We start from the raw sequence: 12,305 nt of genomic DNA, 5'->3' as shown, positions 1-12,305 counted from the left end.
CGTTGATCGCAAGTAATTCTTGATTTAAGTTTGGAAAAACTTCTCTCGCATGTAGCGACGTTTACCGCAATAGACAAAACTATGCGAATCATGATGACGATATTCGGGACTGAATCATCTAGCTGATATATTTTTTTATAACATTCAAGAGCTCAACAGGTCCTTGTTTTGGAAGTTCGGAGGCTGTTGATGAAACTGTGACAAACCGTTGAAGCCTCTTTCGCTCCAGCAGAAATTCGTTTTTATCAATGTCGCTAGGAGTACTATCGAGATTGATTTCGACCTGAGGATTTAATAGCTGGGAAGGCGACAAAAATTCATATCTATCTACTACATAATGAAGTTGCTCGAATCGGGTGATTATTTCTTGAACTATCCTGTCCAAGGTAGAATAAATTTCCCTTCGTAGCTCTTCTTTGTGTGTAAGTACAGAGTCGTCACTTTTCTCACCAGGCTTCTTTTTCTTATGGCCAATACGTTCTTGAGGTTCTGTACTGATTCTCAGTTCTGAGCACACGCTTTCGGCAAAGGTAATGCTGGCTTCAGCGATGTCCTCTCGATTACTACTTAAAAATGTCTTTAATGTTTTTAGATTGAGTGAGCAGTCTTGAATAGACAATCCTTGTTTTTGAAGGTAGGCATCATTAATTTCAGTTAATACAGGAGCCCAAAATCCAAGATAGGTGAGAAAACTAAAAGACTGAATAGCAACCAATAATCCACCTGCTTCAGATGTAGTCGATGAATTTTCATCTCTGCTAGTTAATGTCTCCAGAGTTTCTATAATTTTAGAAAATGTATCCCTAACCATCTTGAAGGCTTCTCCTCTGGCGCTCCAGCGGGTCTCATCTAAACGTTTAAGGCTAGTTCCGGTTATTTTGATGAGGATATCCCAGCGGTGTCTTGAAGTTGAGAAAAGGCGTGTAAACGGTCCAGTGTACCAAAAAATGTTACCAAATTGACTTCAGCTTCAGCAGCTCGAATTTATGCTAAATTAAGAGAATGGTTTGAGCAGGCAATGAATAGTGCTTTGGGATAGACTTCTAGAATACGTTTTTGGACACCGTAGTTTTGACCTTTCATGATCGCAGCATTATCATAGCCTTGACCCCTGCAGTCCATTATGTCTAAGCCATCCGAACGCAGTTTCTCTAGAATCATCTCAGCGATTCCAGCAGCATGCTTGTCCTTTGTGTCGATGAAGTCAACAAATGACTCACAAACCTGCACCCCGTCATTATTCATGACAGCATACCGTAAAATTTGGGAAGTTTGATCCAGTTTTCAGATGTCAGGTGTACTGTCAAAAATAATAGAGAAATATTTGGCTTGTTTTCTTGCTGTATGATTTGTTTTTTAGCGTGATTCCCCAATATTGTAATAAATTCATTTTGTATTTGTGGAGACATGTATGTATTCGGTCTGGAACAAAGGTTAGTTCGAAGCACATGCTCCCTCAAGCGTGGATCGTACTTTCATAGTAATTTTACTAACTCTCCAGGTTTTCGTCTCTTGTATATATTGTTCCCTACTCTCAGGTGAACTTCAAGTTCCCTTCAAGCAAGCGATGACTGAATGTGAGCTCTGCTGGTCTCATGTTTTTCTATTTTCGGGGATACCCTCCACCACTCATTGAATCCATCTTTGGATTTAAATGAAGATTTGGTACTTGATCTTGTTGAGAACAATATGCAGAGGAAGCAAAATAAGGATTCTTTTTTTTTTTTTGGCGAATATCACATCCACTTTCTAAGAACTTTCTCGCCGTTTGACATTTGCCGGAAAAAACAAGCCTTTGAAAGCTTTCTAGCCTTTCCTTTTGCTGATTCTTGATGTCTATACGCCTCTCTGAATTGACTGTCCATACACTGAACTGTTTCAGATCCTTGAGTGACAAGGTGTATGCGAATATTATCTGTGATTACATCAGGCCAATCTTCAATGTCGTTCAGTCTAGAGTTTATTATCCTGCTTTCTGTATTGTTTTCACTGTCTGATGGTTCAGCTTCTTCAGTATGAATTTTTGAGGAGTGTGCTAAAAACATGCTTGTGTGCTGTCCTTTAGTCTCTAGAACCTGCGGTATGAAGTATTTTCTTCTTTTTCATCATTCAGGATGTTTTTCTGGATTCAATGATAACCGTCTCATCTTGCTTTGTTGCTTTTAATTGTTCAGTTAATTCATACCCAATAACAGCCCCCCTATAGTCGGTGGACTCTGGCAATGATGTGACTTGAAATAGTCTCGATGCTTCTTTAGACTTTATAGTCTACCCAGACCGGACAGAACCAGATATGCCGATTTCTCCGTCTGAGCTTAAAATGGTTTTGAGGCGCCAGCCTGACTAGTCAGCCTTGAGCACTGTTCATCATTTTTTTTTTACGTTACAGTATTACAATTAACTAGTTAGTTAAAAAAAACAACTCGTAAAACTTATTTTAAAATATTGTCATTACAATTGAATTATTTCCAAAATTAAACTATAAAGAATCATAAAGAAATGAATATACTAAGACAATTGTTTAGAGCTAGAGTTTAGAAATATATTTGTAAACTCGATATCTATATTAAACCAATGGACTAAACAATGAAGTAAAAAAGGTTGGCCTATCTTCTTCTTTGTATTACAGAGCATTGATCATTGTAGTAACAACATGTGCCGTGTGTCCGAAATAAATGTAGTAAATTAGATTCAAACTGTTCTATAGCTTACATTGTATTGAAGAAATAGTCAAGGAGATTAAACAAAATAGCGACATGACTAGTTTATAAATCGTTAGTTCATTTTTAAAATACAGTAGTTTATGTTTGTTCGTGTCCATACAATTAGTCGTTTTTACTGAAAAGCTCAGGGAAATAGGAAATTAATACACACTGGGGGGAGTTTTGGTCAGTTTTGGTGCCCCTCTCCACTTGGTGCCCTGTGCGGCCCGCACCACCCGCACATTGGTAGCTTACGCCACTGGTTTGAACCCTCGACCGTCGATAAATCGCTACGCCACTGGTGTCACCCCCGTAACGGGTGTCACCCGGTGCGGGACCGCACCCCCTAGTGACGCCACTGATGTAAAACCATTTCCGCAAATAGCTTTAGTAAAAAATAAATAAATAAATAATTCTAGCAAAAAATATGTTCCATTCAATTTTTTATTTCAATAATTTTACTTTAAATCTGTGTAATAGCTATTGATATAAGGTCATAAAAATGAAAATTTCAACCATCATCCAGTGTAACGTTCAATTAATTAACTTACAGTATTATGGATTAATAAAAAGAAAAAAGACTGGCAATCGTTTTTTTTTTGGGGGGGGGGGAGGGACACCCCGAGTTTTTCGCACCGGGTGACACCGACCACCCTTAATTGTGATACCACGTTACTGCTGTTCACATCTCTTGTGTTTAACATTGCAGCGCGCTGGTACGCACCATATGCAACAGCATAGCCTAGGAGTAGTTATAACAATATGTACACACCAATGTGACACCATAGACATAAAATATTTTATAGTTTCATGGTCTATGGTACACACTTATAGAATAAAGCGACCTCTGACGATCTGAGCTACTTCAAAATCGTCAAGGCTTTGAAACCCAGTCTTGGTTTTTTTTTCTGCCACATCTAAAGTGTAACAGACGAGAATTTAAGGCAATAAACAAAGTGGATCCTATTTTCGAATGTAATATATATTTCTAGTCTCTGTTGAAATAAAAACACATTGGTAACCATTGCATGCATGTAAACCTTTAAAATTAGGATTGTTAATTTTTTTTTTTTTTACATCGTTTGGAGGGCTGCCTGTTAGTGCGACATGCACGCTGGACCAGTCGCGATTGTCACAGGTTCAATTAACCTTGCCCTCTACCATTCCCTTCTTCCTGTGGAAGGTTTGGGCTAGAATATATGAACATCTGAAACATGAAAACATTTTTTTGTTCGGAGATACAATTCATTTTCTAATAACAAATTAAAACGTATTTATTTATTTTTTATTACCAGATCTGTTTCTCTTTTTTTTTTTTAAATTAAGCTAGAGCAAAAGTGTATAGGCCTATACCTTTCAACAGTGTTTCAACTATTTCTTTAACGGAATTTAACACTTCACATACTCAGATAATTTAGCCGAACACTGCTTTAATCTCTATATATACTATTTCAAATTAGAGTCTATAAAATCTAAATCAGTTGAAAATTCATTTCGATATTGTTTATAGATTTTTTTACCGTTTACGAAAAGTGTAAACCTATTAGTTTATTACATTGGGCCTACTCTCAAAGTTAGCGCCTCACTGTGACTGAACACTATGTAACGTTCCGCCGTTTTCGCGGAACACAATTTAGGCATGCTTTTAATTTATAGACATGATATTGACATATGTTTTTGTAGATCTATAGACTATAGACAATTTGGGATTGACTAGAGAAGCTAGTCTCTCTCTCTCTCTCTATTTATATCTATACACATATATTTCGATCTAGATATGAGAGAGTGAGAGAGATAGAGCATACCACATCAATATATATATACATATTAGTAAAATTCAGGAATCTTGTTTTTTTTTAAACACTTATAATGGGTTTTTAACATACCTCCATTTTGACAAGGAAATATGGCTGCAATTTAGAATTTAGACATTTGTAAGTGTCTTTTTGTTAATACTAGGCTAGACCTATCTAGAGATATAAATAGATCTAGATTTATTTAGTTTTTGTTAGATTATTTTAGAAATTAAGTTAATTAACACAGATCACAAGTGACAAAGTAATCTAGATTGTCCAGAAAAGGTAAAAGATTTTTAAAAAGGCCGTTGCGTTGCTCGGACTCTCTTTCACTTCCACAAGTTTCACTCACTCTCTGCGTTGCTGAGTGATTATAGTGATAGTCATAATCTCATAATGATAATGATTCATTTCATAATGTTTCTTATTGTCTTGACTCAATAAACTATAATACTAGATTTAGCTAGATTCTAGACCTAAATTATAATTATTATATGAGGCGGAAAACAAATTGAGCTCTCAACATTCTACTTTTAGGACCATTTTTTTGACCAATTTCAAATTGGCTATTATTGACATATTATATATCAAATTTATTGCCCAAGAATAGAGGAATTCAAAAAAAAATAAAATCAGAAGAGCAGACAATTATTTAACTTGAAAAATGAGGTCAAACACACTTACCCCTAATAATGTCGAAAATCCATCACTCACAGAAGATATGTCCAATTATCCATGAATTTCACAAATTCACAATATTGTTATGACTTTGCCATGCGCACCACCATCCAGGCTAGTGCAGAGATGCGCACTTCTAGTAACCAAACTAGAACAGGATGTTGACATGACGAGATTAACAATTTCCGCCCAAGTAGAGAGCCAATATGGAGATGCTGTACTCAAGGCAGATGCCTTTGTGTTTGTCATGTCTCTATGTAAATAAATGTCTATGTCCTCGTTGAGTTGCCTCACTTAAGTTATTACAATTGGTCTCAGAAGTGGGATTTATAGGCAACTCAACGAGAGGAGGTAGGATTAGATCTCTATGGCATCGCTGAAGCTATTACATCAGCTCTTAATTAAAGAGCTAAGACAAGAGCTTCGAGACCGAGGTTTAAAACCTGTCGGTAGCAGGGAAACGCTCACGGCTCGTCTGCGGCAAGCTCTGATCGATGAAGAGGAAGATCCGGAGACCTATCAATTTGAAATTGAGCCTGGGATTGTTGATGTAATGGGCAAGATCCAGGACTTTGTGGATGCATTTGATGAACAATTGAACATGATTGGGAACAAGATAGGAAACATGAGCAGGAACATAATGTTGAACAAAGTTGATAAAAGTGTATTACAAGTAAAAGGCCAAATAGACCAAAGTGATAAAATAGTGTCGCAAGCAAAAGGAGGAATAAACTCGTTAGGGAAGGAGCAGTTGCCTGGTCAGGACTGTGGCTGCACAAACAGTGGTGATGGAGGCGCTTGGGGATTGGAGCGCCGTCTGTGACTGTGTTGTGGGCAAGTCTGTCGGGGGTGACTTTCAAGGCGAGAAACGTGACGACGATTGCTTCGACGATCTGAACGGTATGTTTCAAATCGAAAGGAAAGAAACAAGAGAAGTCTGTTATGTGCCTGAAGTGTTTGTTCCTGTTGCACCTGTTACCAGTATCTCGGTGAGCCGGACAGATCAAGACAACGTTGGGTCTGCGTCCAAGCTTTCTGCTGTGGACCTTAAAGACCTCTGTTTATCTGTCAGTACCTTTGTCGAGAATTCAAACCATGAAAGCCTGAAGACCGTTTCTGATTCCTTGCCTTGGATGTCGTCGGGTGAAATTACGAATACGGGCCCCAACAATGGCCGAGACAGAAACAACGAATTGGACTTTGGCAGCGGCATAAGAGAGAACTCGATGCTAAGCAGCTGCATCCAGGCGATTGACTTGAACTGTATATGCGGCGTCCTGCGGGGACAGTGCCCATGCCAAGAAACCCAGCTACAAGATCTGAACTTGACAGAAATGTGTACTTCTGCCCACATCAGTGAGAGTGACTTGAACGGTTGTAAATTAATTCCAGCGAAACCTGATGTAGCGGTGGATGAACATTACAAGGATGCTTCATGGGCTTACCTTACAGATGAGGCTGAGAAAGACTATGTGCCTGAAACCATGGCTATCAGTGGGCCTACAACTGTGTCACGAGACATCCATGGAAAAGGTCTGCTGACTCAGCGTCTTGGAACAACAACCCTGGAATCTACGGTGATCGCCACAACATCCATTTGTGTTACGTGGCTGGCAACCCTGACCTCCACAAATTCTCCCTGTGTTAGCTGGCTGGCATCAGCGACTATCGTCATGAGGTCGAAGCAGCGACCACGATATCGCCTCAAGCGTAGACTTGCCAACTGGAAGAAGAGGAAGCGTCGACCACGGGAAACTGTGCAGATGGCTTTGTGGGCAACAGACACCCTAACGTCTGTGGTTCCCACCGATCGACCTCCATCTGAACTGTCAAAGCTCCACTGCAGTGTTTCTTTTCGGGATGAAAAGTGCTAAGACGGGGGCAATGTTATGACTTTGCCATGCGCACCACCATCCAGGCTAGTGCAGAGATGTGCACTTCTAGTAACCAAACTAGAACAGGATGTTGACATGACGAGATTAACGATTTCCGCCCAAGTAGAGAGCCAATATGGAGATGCTGTACTCAAGGCAGATGCCTTTGTGTTTGTCATGTCTCTATGTAAATAAATGTCTATGTCCTCGTTGAGTTGCCTCACTTAAGTTATTACAATATTATTAATAGAAAAATGTATCTCAAAGTAAAGTATATTTATAGAACATTTGAAAAAAATATATAAACATGTGTTTTAAGACATTTATGCCTATGAATTGAGCCCCCCCCCCCCCCCCCCCAAGTCGCCTAAGACCCCACCCCCTCGGTAAAAAAAAAGTTGCAAATTATACTTTATCCATGGATGCAAGATTGCCGGCATGCCGGCAAAATCGAAGTTAAAAAAAGCTTGCCGGCAAACGCCAGTCCGACTGATTGCCGACTCAGTATCAGACTTTTTTTTTTTTTTCACATTCACATTTTGTACTTTCAAACTAAAACTTAATAAGTCGAATTCAAAGAAAGACAGGAAGTTACAATTCTTAAGTTACAGCGCATGCGCTGTTTCCAAACTTTCGCTTTGTATCAAAAACGTAAACAAAAGTTAGAAACAAATCCGTATGGCCCCGGCCTGAGACGCCTAAGTTAGATCTAGCAAGTAGATCTATTTATTTATCTAGATCTAGATCTAATTCTAATAAGTTTGTTCTGCCGGCATAAAAATTGAAACCAGACCTAAAGGCTAGATCTAGTCTAGAGATCTAGATTCTAGATCTATTTCTACATTTTAAAATGATTTTAGAAGTTGAACGTATTTACCCGAAAATGCGAAATTACCGTATGGTACCGGATCATCGCCGTATGAATAATGATAGTAACGATAGTTATAAAATTTATATAATAATATAATATTATAATAGATCTAGTCAATTCTAGTCTTGCCTTTTTTTAAAATAAGTTTTTTATTATTAGATCTAGTCCTAGAATCTAGATTTAATTATATCCAGGCCCAGGGACTAGACCTAGTCAGGCTAGATCTAGAATTCTAGATAATTGGAATAATTAGTTAGACTAGATTGACTAGATCTAGAATCTTACAGTTACAATCTACCACTAGCCTGACTAGGACTAGGTCTAGTCCCTGGGCAGAAGCAGCATAGATCAAAAGTAGATCGTATCTATTAGTATTATTTTATAATCTATTATCAGTAGTGATGGGCAAAAGTTAACTAAAAAGTTGCTAACTTTTAGTTTAACTAAAAAAAATTAGTTAAGGCCAAAGCTTAATTTAAAAAAAAAAGTTTAGTTAAAATCCTAGTTTAATTAATTTTTTTTAGTTACAAACTAAAAAGTTTAATTACAAATTTTACAAACTTTTTAAACAGACATACCAATAAATATTTAGATCTATCTAATTTGGAGAATATATGTAATAAATAATATAGAGGAGAAATAACTAGAGGGTGCACAGCTCACTAGAAAGCCTTTTGACCTTTACCCTATAATGGTCGCTATTCCCCAATGTATTTGAAAGGCGAGAAAAATAAACGTGTTCATTATATTTCTAGCAAGTTTCGCTGCTTGATAAACCCTGATAATTCCTTGCTTCTATTGATCTACATTTTGTTGCTTTTTTTTTAAACACCAGTGTGTTCCTGTATAGCTGCAGACAAAGAATTTTGCTTTACTATAGATCTAAAAGAAATGTCGACTCTATTTTATTTTAAAACTTTTTACTAGTAGATAGATCTAGCTAGAGTCTAGTGACGTCTAGTCTATTAGTATTAGAATTAGTCTATTACTACTATTAGATCTATAGGCATAATAGTCTATATTTAATTATTTTAGTCTCTTAGTCTTAAGTAGAGTCTAACTCTTAGCCTAGTCTTAGATCTAGATGTAAATTTAAAATTATAAGTCAATAATATAGATCTATTAATTGAAATCTATATTACTTTACTTAATTAGACTAGACTAGAACTATTAGTTAGAGATTCTACTATTCGTATTCCTCCCTAGTCACGTGGTTGTGTGTATACAACGCGCACCGTGCTTAGTTTTAGTTAGTTTGTAGTGGGAATCTGAAGCGTTTTAAGTCAATATTTAGTGGTTTCAATTTACTCATTAGCGCTAAACTATAATTTGTTAATAACAGGAGAATCTAGAGATACATTTTTTAATAGTTTCAACTAAAACAAATAGTTAAACCTTTGATAGAAGGTACCGAAGCGTTGGCCTATAATCTGCCATACTGAGATCAAGATTTCTTGATCTACAATGAATGACTACACTTACAGTTCTTAGCGTTCGGGTAACCAGTCCTAGAAAAAAAAAGTAACACTTTCATCCCCCCCCCCCCCCCCCCTTTTCCTCTCTGCCCAAAAGTAAACAAACTTGAACTTGAGTAGAACACTAAAAGTTGGACAGCAGACCAGTGTGTATTGGTCAGATAGCTCTAGGGCTAGTGTGTAGTCGATATGTCGACTAGTTGTTATAAAAGATAAAAAGACTGCCATGTGTTTTCCTTGTGCGTAATAGGCTTCAGTTGTTTAGCGAACAAATAACACATCTGATAGTCAAGGATAAATCGAGATCTACTCTTACAGTTACACAGGTCAAATGTGTCTTACCCCGCCCTTTCATTGTTAAATTTGGTTTCTAAGTAATAAAATAGATCTAGATCTGTTTCGTCAACGCATTTTTGAAACTTTAATGTAACATTTTGTGAATTTCTTAAAAAATGATAGAACTTTTAATAACATAATAATACATCATGTATCCAACACAATAACCGGAATATGAAATATATAACGTTAAAAAATAGCTGAAGTTTATGAAAATAACAATGTTTCAACTAATATGCTACTAATATAGTAGTAGTAGTAGTAGTAGGCCTAACTAGTATTTCTTAGATTATTTTTTGATTAAAATATTAATTATTTGATCTAGGTCTAGTAGCTAGATTTAATTCTAGATCCAGATTATGTTTCTGATAATTTCGTTTGCAGAAGATATTAGATCTAGATCCAGAATATTCTACAATCTAGGTCGAGTTAGTTAGAGTGCAGTTTTATCATTACTTCTAAAGGTAACTTATATTAGAACTTGGACAATTACTTCTAATTTCTTTCTATAATAGTATTCTAATTCTAGTGATTCTATTAAGATCTACATCTATCTCATAAAGACATTTAAATCTTGTTTCATGTGCACAAATAAATGTTTATTACATTTAGCTAAAGAGATTGGTTGTGCTTTATATTTTTCATGTATGGCTGTTTCGTCCTTAAAAAAGGTCAAAATAGTTTGTAAAAGTTTAACTAAAATTTCTTAGTTTAGTTTAACTAATTTTTTCAATTTGTGATTAACTAAAAGTTTAATTACTTTTTTTTAGTTCAAACTTAGTTTTAGTTTAACTAAAAAAAATTAGTTTAGTTCCCATCACTAATTATCAGATATAATATTCTACTAGTAAAGTCTAGATCTAATAATAAAAAAAAAACTTATTTTAAAAAAGGCAAGACTCTAGTCTAGATAAAAGATTTATATAGATCTAGATCTAGTAAATCTAGTAGATGATTCTAGCTAGGGCTAGTAGGGGCAGGGCTCACTTCTATGATCTAGCATTACTAGATTAGTGTATATAGATCTAACTTCAAGATCTGGAACTAAATCTAGAGTATAATATAATTTGGATTTAGGTCTAGTCTATACCTAAATCTAGAGAAAATCTAATATCTAGTTAAATAGTAGCTCTAGTCACACTCTAGTGACACTCTATTCCTAGACAAGTTAAAGTCTAGACTTAGACTCAGAGAAAATTGTATGTCTAGATCTCTAATACTTAATTAACTTAATACTTACTAGTTTCTTTATTAGACCTAGGGACCTAGATATAGATAGATGTAAATTGATGGATCTACTTTGTTACTATTATCATAGATTTAAAATGACATCTTGACTAGATCTAGATATATATCTAGTATAAAAATCAGTCTAAGACTAAGTACTCTAAGCTACGTATTAGTTAGAAGATCCAGTTAACTAGTTCTATATTTGGTAAGATCTACTGACTACTCTGTCAGCCAATAAATATATATATATATCTATTAGATCTTTTATTTGAAATAGAGTTAACTTTTAACATAGGTGCTACAAAGTTTGATTTATACTGATATAGTAGTAGTACTAGTAGTAGGTAGGCCTATCTATGTGCATATTATATATATATAAAAATGAAATGTTTAAACATACATGTAGATATTAGTAATTTAAGTAAAAGCTTAAAAGCTTAGAATTTATAGTTTGTATTTAAAGACATATATATTTATATATATATATATATATATATAGCGGTAAATGTTTTATTTATGTCGAGAAGTATAAGAGGCATCATGCTTGCAGGTTTTTTGGGATTGCCGACCCCCCTTTGCAGGCAAAACGGGGCTCTGTTGCTTGCATCCATGACTTTATCATGAATCATTCTATTCACTAATTCAGTGATAAAATAGTTATTTACTTATATGGTAGATTCTTATAACTGAACACCGACTTTCTGGAACTAGGTCAAATTTTTATTTTATTTTTTTATTTGGTGAAGGTTTAACTTAAACAAAAACTGAAATCAGATTCTTATTCTGCAACTAAAGGACAATAAAAATAGCTGTGTTCCTTTGTATTACCACCCATAGTCAAGATTTTATTTCAAAATAAATTGGGTCACTTCATGCTCCTATTTTGAATGCAGTTTTTGGGCTTTCTCCTTTTGTTGAACAGTGAGCACCGGTGTTGAACACCACTATGTAATATCTAATAAATTATATCTGTGTTAGACTGTTACTTAAAAATTATTTAGATTGTAGTAAAAGAAGTAGATTCACTTTTGCAGTATGTATTTATAGTCTATTTCCTTATATACTCTCTCTCTCTCTCCATATATATATATATATATATATATATATATATATATATATATATATATCGTATATAGTTTATTTATTTAAATACTAATATAATCTATGTGTAGAAACAGACAGAAATAAATTTATATAGATTATATTTTGAACGCAGCTGGAATTGACAACATACCACCCGAAGTCCTAAAAGAAGGAGGAAGTGAAATAGTTGACCAAATGCACAAACTATTCAACAAAATTTGGTTAACAGAAACACCTCCGGGTGAGTGGAAAAAGGGCTT

The 12,305-nt window shown here is 35.4% G+C and overlaps 1 protein-coding gene across 7 annotated transcripts in view; it reads left to right on the top strand.

The window, feature by feature from the left end:
* Positions 1 to 4,504: 4,504 nt before the first annotated feature.
* LOC106067135 (serrate RNA effector molecule homolog A-like) overlaps positions 4,505 to 12,305 on the top strand; it is a 34,471-nt gene continuing 26,670 nt past the window's right edge. For 5 of the 7 annotated variants that reach the window (XM_056015446.1, XM_056015447.1, XM_056015445.1 and 2 more), the window contains exon 1: positions 4,505 to 4,636. The gene's annotated coding sequence lies outside the window, so the exon portion shown is untranslated. Of the gene's footprint in view, positions 4,637 to 4,764; positions 4,784 to 12,187; positions 12,287 to 12,305 lie in introns of those variants that run through there. The other 2 variants (XM_056015444.1, XM_056015443.1) reach the window with 2 other exon arrangements.

The sequence above is a fragment of the Biomphalaria glabrata genome, chromosome 17 (genome assembly GCF_947242115.1).
Source record: "Biomphalaria glabrata chromosome 17, xgBioGlab47.1, whole genome shotgun sequence".
NCBI classification, from domain to species: domain Eukaryota; kingdom Metazoa; phylum Mollusca; class Gastropoda; family Planorbidae; genus Biomphalaria; species Biomphalaria glabrata.
Note: the sequence above shows the minus strand (reverse complement) of the source record. Positions and strands in the feature narration are given on the sequence as shown.